The 10000-nt window shown below is 49.7% G+C and overlaps 1 pseudogene; it reads left to right on the forward strand.

Annotated features, from left to right (window-relative positions):
- Nucleotides 1–10000, forward strand: part of LOC121838731 — a 60981-nt pseudogene that overhangs the window by 13478 nt on the left and 37503 nt on the right.

Here is a 10000-nt window from a genome sequence, read left to right on the forward strand (position 1 = left end):
GTGGTTAGAGTGTTGGACTAGTAACCAGCAGGTAGACTAGTGGTTAGAGCGTTGGACTAGTAACCAGCAGGTAGCCTAGTGGAGGGGGAGCGTTGGACTAGTAAACCGAAAGGTAGCAAGATGGAAGGGGGAGTTGACAAGGTAAAAATCTGTCGTTCTGCCCCTGAACAAGGCAGTTAACCCACTGTTCCTAGGTGTCATTGTAAATAAGAATTTGTTCTTAACTGACTTGCCTAGTTAAATAAAGGTAAATTAAATAAAAAATGCATGTATATTTGTGGGCAGAGGGAGCCTTTCATTCCTAAGTACAGAACTAGATTGATATTCCTGGAAAGGGCAGAGCTGGTCTGTGTACATGGAATACCAGGACCAGGTCATATAGCACTGCTACTGACACTCTCACACACACACGCACACACACACTGTAACCCCTGTGTCAGAGTCCCAGACATATCTTAGGAGTGACACACCCATGCTTGATCACATGACACACAAGGGCAGACAGACAGCCAAGCAGTCAGGCAGACAGACAGACAGCCAGGCAGCCAGGGGACGGACGGAGGGGGAGTAGGAATGGGTGACACCTAAGGAGAAGGGTGAGGGAGGGAGGGGGAGTAGGAATGGGTGGCACCTAAAGAGAAGAGGGGGGGGGAGTAGGAATGGGTGCACCTAAGGAGAAGAGGGAGGGGGAGTAGGAATGGGTGGCACCTAAGGAGAAGAGGGAGGGGGAGTAGGAATGGGTGACACCTAAGGAGAAGAGGGAGGGGGAGTAGGAATGGGTGACACCTAAGGAGAAGAGGGAGGGGGAGTAGGAATGGGTGGCACCTAAAGAGAAGAGGGGGGGAGGGGGAGTAGGAATGGGTGCACCTAAGGAGAAGAGGGAGGGGGAGTAGGAATGGGTGACACCTAAGGAGAAGAGGGAGGGGGGAGTAGGAATGGGTGACACCTAAGGAGAAGAGGGAGGGGGAGTAGGAATGGGTGACACCTAAGGAGAAGAGGGAGGGGGAGTAGGAATGGGTGACACCTAAGGAGAAGAGGGGGGGGGAGTAGGAATGGGTACACCTAAGGAGAAGAGGGAGGGGGAGTAGGAATGGGTGACACCTAAGGAGAAGAGGGAGGGGGAGTAGGAATGGGTGACACCTAAGGAGAAGAGGGAGGGGGAGTAGGAATGGGTGACACCTAAGGAGAAGAGGGAGGGGGAGTAGGAATGGGTGACACCTAAGGAGAAGAGGGAGGGGGAGTAGGAATGGGTACACCTAAGGAGAAGAGGGAGGGGGAGTAGGAATGGGTGACACCTAAGGAGAAGAGGGAGGGGGAGTAGGAATGGGTGACACCTAAGGAGAAGAGGGAGGGGGAGTAGGAATGGGTGACACCTAAGGAGAAGAGGGAGGGGGAGTAGGAATGGGTGACACCTAAGGAGAAGAGGGGGGGGGGGAGTAGGAATGGGTGACACCTAAGGAGAAGAGGGAGGGGGAGTAGGAATGGGTGACACCTAAGGAGAAGAGGGAGGGGGGAGTAGGAATGGGTGACACCTAAGGAGAAGAGGGAGGGGAGCAGGAATGGGTGACACCTAAGGAGAAGAGGGAGGGGGAGTAGGAATGGGTGGCACCTAAAGAAGAGGGGGAGGGGGGGAGTAGGAATGGGTGACACCTAAGGAGAAGAGGGAGGGGGAGTAGGAATGGGTGACACCTAAGGAGAAGAGGGAGGGGGAGGGGGAGTAGGAATGGGTGACACCTAAGGAGAAGAGGGAGGGGGAGTAGGAATGGGTGACACCTAAGGAGAAGAGGGAGGGGGGACAGACAGAACAATTAGACTTCTTATTTCATTAAATTATTTACTGTTGATTTGCTGTTTTTTTTTCTTCATTTTCTACAGTTTTTAAAATTCTTTGTCTAAATACTTCTGAATATTATTGCCTGTCTGTGATCTGAACCCCTCACAGTTGGAGGCGTGCGTGGCCACGCAGCCATGGGTGAACAGGGAGAACAGGAGGGAGCTGAGCATGCACCCTTATGGGGCCTCAGTGTTGAGGATCAGCAAAGTGGAGATGTTTGCTTAATGGCGAGCTTGGAGGGTACTATGGTGTTGAAGGCTGAGCTTGGAGGGTACTATGGTGTTGAAGGCTGAGCTTGGAGGGTACTATGGTGTTGAAGGCTGAGCTTGGAGGGTACTATGGTGTTGAAGGCTGAGCTGTAGTTAATGAACAGCATTCTTACATAGGCATTCCCCTTGTCCAGATGGGATAGGGCAGTGTGCAGTGCTCATTCTCTCTGTGTCTCTGTCCTACAGAACTCAGTATACTCTCTTTTCCTATTGTTACACTGACTGACTCCTTCTCTCCCTCCCCCCTCCCTCCCCCTCTCCCCCTCTCTCTCCCTCCCTCCCCCTCTCTCCCCTCTCCCTCCCCTTACTCCCTCTCTCCCTCTCCTCCCTCTCTCTCCTCCAGGAGGGCTACCACTCCTGGCGTCCCAAGGAGAAAGTCCTCCTGGATAGTAACAACAATGAGAACTCGGTCCCCAAAGACTTTGACACGGTTGTTGACAGCAACAGCAACCTTGGGGCGCGGTCTCAGCGCCAGCGAATGGCAGGAAACACCGCCAAACACAAACCGGACAAGGCCCTAAGGCAAGGCATTCTGGGAAAGGACTTTCCCAATGAGGTCAACGAGGTTATTCAGCAGTACCCTCTTCCTCCACAGCAGCCCGGAGGAGCGGGACTTAAAGATAGCCACGCATACAAACGACCCAAACCACACTCCCAGCTGTCCACTAAACCCGCTAGACCTTCCCCCTCTCCGTCCATCAAAACATCCAATCAGCATCAGCAACATCACCAACCCAGGAAGTCGGCGACTGCGGCTCCTGTGCGGGGGCAGCGGAGGGAGAAGCACCAGTGTGAGATCAGTGGGAAGGAGGCCATCTCGGCTCTGTCTAGAGCCAAGACCAGGGAGTGTCGTCAGCAGATAGCTGAGGTGTACTGCAGACACAAGGAGAGGACACTGATGCCGGAGACCGTCCCTCGATACTGCACCATAGAAGGTGAGTCTCATCGTGAATTGCATCCCAAATGGCACCATATTACCTATATAGAGACCTACGGCTCCTGGTGAAAAGTAGTGCACTATGTCATAATCACCTATTCCCCAAGTACACTGGGAATGTGCCTCAGTGAGAAGGTGCTGCCTCAGTGTTAGGAATGTTATGAATAATGATACATTATATAATGTTATGATACGGGAGTAGTGTTATGATATGGGAGTAGTGTTATGATACATTATATAGTGTTATGATACATTATATAGTGTTATGATACGGGAGTAGTGTTATGATACATTATATAGTGTTATGATACGGGAGTAGTGTTATGATACGGGAGTAGTGTTATGATACATTATATAGTGTTATGATACGGGAGTAGTGTTATGATACATTATATAGTGTTATGATATGGGAGTAGTGTTATGATACATTATATAGTGTTATGATACATTATATAGTGTTATGATACATTATATAGTGTTATGATACGGGAGTAGTGTTATGATACGGGAGTCGTGTTATGATACATTATATAGTGTTATGATACGGGAGTAGTGTTATGATACGGGAGTAGTGTTATGATACATTATATAGTGTTATGATACATTATATAGGGTTATGATACGGGAGTAGTGTTATGATACATTATATAGTGTTATGATACATTATATAGTGTTATGATACGGGAGTAGTGTTATGAATTGTATGAATAATGACTAAACAATATCTACATTTTAAATAGAACTATAACTAATGAAACTCTACTCTGTTTTATTATATCTGATGAATAATGTGAATTCATAAGGAAGGGATTGTGTAGCATGAAACAGGAGGTAATTAACCATAATAAACACCATTCCCACTGGGTTGGGGAGGAATGGATTGTGGGTATTAAGTAAGCAGAAAGGGTCGTTAACCTGTGGTTGAACCGACTCAACTTAGCTCTGGGATGTTTAGATAAGGCAGTGTGTGTTTTCCATTATCTGGAACTGTCTGCTGAATAGTGATAGAAGTTTAATCTTGATATACGTGTGTGTCTGGAGTGAGCGAGGGGGTGAGCGAGGGGGTGAGCGAGGGAGTGAGCGAGGGGGTGAGCGAGGGGGTGAGCGAGGGGTGAGCGAGGGGTGAGCGAGGGTGAGCGAGGGGGTGAGCGAGGGGGTGAGCGAGGTGGCGAGGGGGTGAGCGAGGGGTGAGCGAGGGAGTGAGCGAGGGGGTGAGCGAGGGGGTGAGCGAGGGGGGGGAATAAACTTTTGAACCTGTTTCCTCCTGGTCGATAGGAGGAAGGACATTTTATAACCTATGACGTCATATTTTGTATATAAACTGTTGTTTTTGGTTCTATGAGCAGCGAGCTCAGAGAATAAATACTATTATCTAATTTTGATAAGACTGGTCTCTTTCTATTTTATGCAAATAGGAATCTCACAAATTCTTATAAAATAGACTGAGTGATTTAATTAATGTATACATACAGGAATTATGAAATTCCAATGACACTCAGTGCGAAGGGGCTGCCTTAGTGAGAAGGTGCTGCCTTAGTGAGAAGGTGCTGCCTTAGTGAGAAGGTGCTGCCTTAGTGAGAAGGTGCTGTCTTAGTGAGAAGGTGCTGCCTCAGTGAGAAGGTGCTGCCTTAGTGAGAAGGTGCTGTCTTAGTGAGAAGGTGCTGCCTCAGTGAGAAGGTGCTGCCTCAGTGAGAAGGTGCTGCCTCAGTGAGAAGGTGCTGCCTTAGTGAGAAGATGCTGCCTTAGTGAGAAGGGGCTGCCTTAGTGAGAAGGGGCTGCCTTAGTGAGAAGGGGCTGCCTTAGTGAGAAGGTGCTGCCTTAGTGAGAAGGTGCTGCCTTAGTGAGAAGGGGGTGCCTCAGTGAGAAGGTGCTGCCTCAGTGAGAAGATGCTGCCTCAGTGAGAAGATGCTGCCTTAGTGAGAAGGGGCTGCCTCAGTGACAAGGTGCTGCCTCAGTGACAAGGTGATGCCTTAGTGACAAGGTGATGTCTAGGTGATAAGGTGCTGCCTCGGTGACAAGGTGCTGCCTTAGTGAGAAGTGCCTGCCTTAGTGAGAAGCGCCTGCCTTAGTGAGAAGGTGCTGCCTTAGTGAGAAGGTGCTGCCTTAGTGAGAAGGGGCTGCCTTAGTGAGAAGGGGCTGCCTTAGTGACAAGGTGCTGCCTTAGTGACAAGGTGCTACCTTAGTGAGAAGGTGCTGCCTTTGTGAGAAGGGGCTGCCTCAGTGGCAAGGTGCTGCCTCAGTGACAAGGTGCTGCCTCAGTGACAAGGTGCTGCCTCAGTGACAAGGTGCTGCCTCAGTGACAAGGTGCTGCCTCAGTGGCAAGGTGCTGCCTCAGTGACAAGATGCTGCCTCAGTGACAAGGTGCTGCCTCAGTGACAAGGTGCTGCCTTAGTGACAAGGTGCTGCCTTGGTGACAAGATGCTGCCAGTAATAAACAATAGACAGACAGAACACAGACACAAGTCCACACAGACGTCAAACAGAATAGACAATATCAGAGCAATAAACATAAAACTCTGGAGTAGAGGCTGATTACAGGAGGAATGTACCATTTATAGAGGGGAGATACACTGAGTGGACCAAACATTAGGAATGAATCCAGGTCAAAGCTATGATCCCTTATTGATGTCACCTGTTAAATCCACTTCAATTAGTGTAGAGGAAGGGGAGGAGACCAGGTTAAAGATGAAGGGGAGGAGACCTGGTTAAAGAGGAAGGGGAGGAGACAGGTTAAAGATGAAGGGGAGGAGACAGGGTAAAGGAGGATTTTTAAGCCTTGAGACAACTGAGACATGGATTGTGTATGTGTGCCATTCAGAGGGTGAATGGGCAAGACAACATATTTAAGTGCCTTTGAACGGGGTATGGTAGTAGGTGCCAGGCGCACCGGTTTGTGTCAAGAACTGCAACGCTGCTGGGTTTTTCCACGCTCAACAGGCGTGTTCCAATGGCACGTTGTGTTAGCTAATCCAAGTTTATCATTTTAAAAGGCCATTAGAAAACACTTTTGCAATTATGTTGATTTGTTGCAATTATTATGTATCTGGAGCATCAGTATTTGTGGGTTCGATTACAGGCTCAAAATGTCCAGAAACAAATAACTTTCTTCTGAAACTCGTCAGTCTATTCTTGTTCTGAGAAATGAAGACTATTCCATGCGAGACATTGCCCAAGAAACTGAAGATCTCGTACAACGCCGTGTACTACTCCCTTCACAGAACAGCATAAACAGAACCCTCGGGAGAGTCCTGACTTCTGTCTCCACGGTGACAGTCCTGACTTCTGTCTCCACGGTGACAGTCCTGACTTCTGTCTCCACGGTGACAGTCCTGACATCTGTCTCCACGGTGACAAGTACTCTTCTCCTCCCTCTGTCTCTCAAGTTTTGCACAAAATGTTGAGAGAAATAAGCTTTTTCTTCGTACGGAACGTTTCTGGGATCTTTTACTTCAGCTCATGAAACACTTTTACATGTTGCCTTTATATTTTTGTTCAGTGTAGATATATATACATATATATATATATATATATAAGAAATAAATGCTATTTCAAACGGTTATTACAGTGACCGCGGTCATTTGTCTGGCCAATTACCATCATCCAGAGTACCATGACCGTCACAGCCCTGTAACATAATGAATAGAACGGGCGTGGAACCTCTCACTCTATTCATTCTATTTCTATGTCAGCACATGCGGTCAGGAGCGGAGGAGGAAAGGAGAAAATGTACATCTAAAAATGTATACATGTTATTACTTTCTAGTTGCTATTTGAACGGTTAGGACAGAGACCACAGTCGTTTGGCTGGACAATTACCCTCATCCAGATATACATGACCGCCACACTCATACTTGTTTCCTTACCTTGTCTCCTATCCTTGTCCTATAGCTTTGTCTCCTACCCCTTCTCAACTCTCCTTGTCTCCCCTCCTTGTCACCTATCTTTGTCTCCTTGCCATGTCTCCTCTCCTTATCTCCTTGTCTCCTCTCCTGTCCTTGTATACTTGTCTCCTATCCTTGTCATATATCTTTGTCTCCTCCCCTTGTCACCTCTCCTTGTCTCCCCTCCTTGTCACATATCCTTGTCTCCTCTCCTTATCTCCTTGTCTCCTCTCCTGTCCTTATATACTTGTCATATATCTTTGTCTCCCCTCCTTGTCACATATCCTTGTCTCCTCTCCTTATCTCCTTGTCTCCTCTCCTGTCCTTATATACTTGTCATATATCTTTGTCTCCTCCCCTTGTCACCTCTCCTTGTCTCCCCTCCTTGTCACCTATCCTTTCCTCCTTGCTTTGTCTCCTCACCGTGTCTCCTCCCCTTGTCTCCTCCCCTTGTCTCCTCTCCTTGTCTCCTCTCCTTGTCTCCTCTCCTTGTCACCTCGCCATCCCCAGAGGGAAGAGAAAGACAGAGGGCAGGGAAAGAGTACGTCTCACCCTGGAGACAGAATTAAGGGCTCTCCCGAGGGTTCCGTCTCGAACTCCCCAGGGAGGTTGCCTTGCCAGTGCCTGATCTATTTAGGGAACATTCCACCACATTCACTGCTCTATGGCTGTGTCCCAAACACCACCCTGTTCACTTTATACTACACTCTGGTAAAAAGTAGTGCACTATATAGGGCATAGGGTGCCATTTGAGCTGCAGTTTAAAATACTCTACTCACTATAGGGCAGTGCCCACGCCAATCCAGTGTAATTACACACTAGTTGGTACAGGAGTTAGATAGAGAAGTGCTGAGTAAAGCCTGTGTGTGTGGGGGGGGCTTGACTAAAGATAGACTCTGTCATCCGCCCAGAAAGTTTAAGGTTTAGATTCTGCGTTTCATTTATATGATTATACGTCTCTTTGATGATGCAGTAAGGGAGAGGAGAGGATATCTATAGCTTTAGACTGGCTGGATGGTGTTGGCTGGGTGACTAGTGTTGGCTGGCTGGGTGACTAGTGTTGGCTGGCTGGGTGAATGACTAGTGTTGGCTGGCTGGGTGACTAGTATTGGTTAGCTGGGTGACTAGTGTTGGCTGTCTGGGTGACTAGTATTGGTTAGCTGGCTGGGTGACTAGTATTGGCTGGCTGGGTGACTAGTATTGGCTGGCTGGGTGACTAGTGTTGCCTGTCTGGCTGGGTGACTAGTATTGGTTAGCTGGGTGACTAGTGTTGGCTGGCTGGGTGACTAGTATTGCCTGGCTGGCTGGGTGACTAGTGTTGGCTGACTGGCTGGGTGACTAGTATTGGCTGGCTGGGTGACTAGTATTGGCTGGCTGGCTGGGTGACTAGTGTTGGCTGGCTGGGTGACTAGTATTGGCTGGCTGGGTGACTAGTGTTGCCTGTCTGGCTGGGTGACTAGTATTGGTTAGCTGGGTGACTAGTGTTGGCTGGCTGGCTGGGTGACTAGTGTTGGCTGGCTGGGTGACTAGTATTGGTTAGCTGGGTGACTAGTGTTGGCTGGCTGGGTGACTAGTATTGGTTAGCTGGCTGGGTGACTAGTATTGGCTGGCTGGGTGACTAGTATTGGCTGGCTGGGTGACTAGTGTTGCCTGTCTGGCTGGGTGACTAGTATTGGTTAGCTGGGTGACTAGTGTTGGCTGGCTGGGTGACTAGTATTGCCTGGCTGGCTGGGTGACTAGTGTTGGCTGACTGGCTGGGTGACTAGTATTGGCTGGCTGGGTGACTAGTATTGGCTGGCTGGCTGGGTGACTAGTGTTGGCTGGCTGGGTGACTAGTATTGGCTGGCTGGGTGACTAGTGTTGCCTGTCTGGCTGGGTGACTAGTATTGGTTAGCTGGGTGACTAGTGTTGGCTGGCTGGGTGACTAGTGTTGGCTGGCTGGGTGACTAGTGTTGGCTGGCTGGGTGACTAGTGTTGGCTGGGTGACTAGTGTTGGCTGGCTGGGTGACTAGTATTGCCTGTCTGGCTGGGTGACTAGTATTGGTTAGCTGGGTGACTAGTGTTGGCTGGCTGGCTGGGTGACTAGTGTTGCCTGTCTGGCTGGGTGACTAGTGTTGGCTGGCTGGCTGCCTGGGTGACTAATGTAGGCTGGCTGGCTGCCTGGGTGACTAGTGTTGGCTGCCTGGGTGACTAGTGTTGGCTGCCTGGGTGACTAGTGTTGGCTGCCTGGGTGACTAGTGTTGGCTGCCTGGGTGACTAGTGTTGGCTGCCTGGGTGACTAGTGTTGGCTGCCTGGGTGACTAGTGTTGGCTGCCTGGGTGACTAGTGTTGGCTGGCTGGGTGACTAGTATTGGCTGGCTGGGTGACTAGTGTTGGCTGGCTGGGTGACTGGGTGACTAGTGTTGGCTGGCTGGGTGACTAGTATTGGCTGGCTGGGTGACTAGTGTTGGCTGGCTGGCTGCCTGGGTGACTAGTGTTGGCTGGCTGGCTGCCTGGGTGACTAGTGTTGGCTGGCTGGCTGCCTGGGTGACTAGTGTTGGCTGGCTAGTGTTGACTGGCTGTCATATGTGGCGAATACAACAGGTATAGACTTTACCCTGAAATGCTTACTTACAAGCCCTTATTCAACAATGCAGATTAGAACCAGGGACTGAAGTGACACCTCTTGCACTGAGATGCAGTGCCTTAGACCGCTGCGCCACTCGGGAGCCCACTACTGCCCGTTGATGTGGATGGGTGTGTGCTCGCCCCTCCATGTCCTTTAGTCCTCGATCAGCTCCAGGTCTCTGACATCCTCCCTGTAGGCTGTCTCATCGTCGTCGGTGATCAGGCCTACCACCGTTGTGTCAGCAAACTTGATAATGGTGTTGGAGTTGTGCGTTACCACACTGTCGTGTGAAGAGGGAGTACAGGAGGGGACTAAGCACACACCACTAAAGGGGCCACATTTTGAGAGTCATCGTGGCAGATGTGTTGTTACCTACCCTCACCACCTGGGGGCGGCTCGTCAGAAAGTCCAGGATCCAGTTGCAGAGAGAGGTGTTCAGTCCCATGGTCCCGAGCTTGTTGATTAGCTTTG

The sequence above is a fragment of the Oncorhynchus tshawytscha genome, unplaced genomic scaffold (genome assembly GCF_018296145.1).
Source record: "Oncorhynchus tshawytscha isolate Ot180627B unplaced genomic scaffold, Otsh_v2.0 Un_contig_13092_pilon_pilon, whole genome shotgun sequence".
Lineage (NCBI taxonomy): Eukaryota > Metazoa > Chordata > Actinopteri > Salmoniformes > Salmonidae > Oncorhynchus > Oncorhynchus tshawytscha.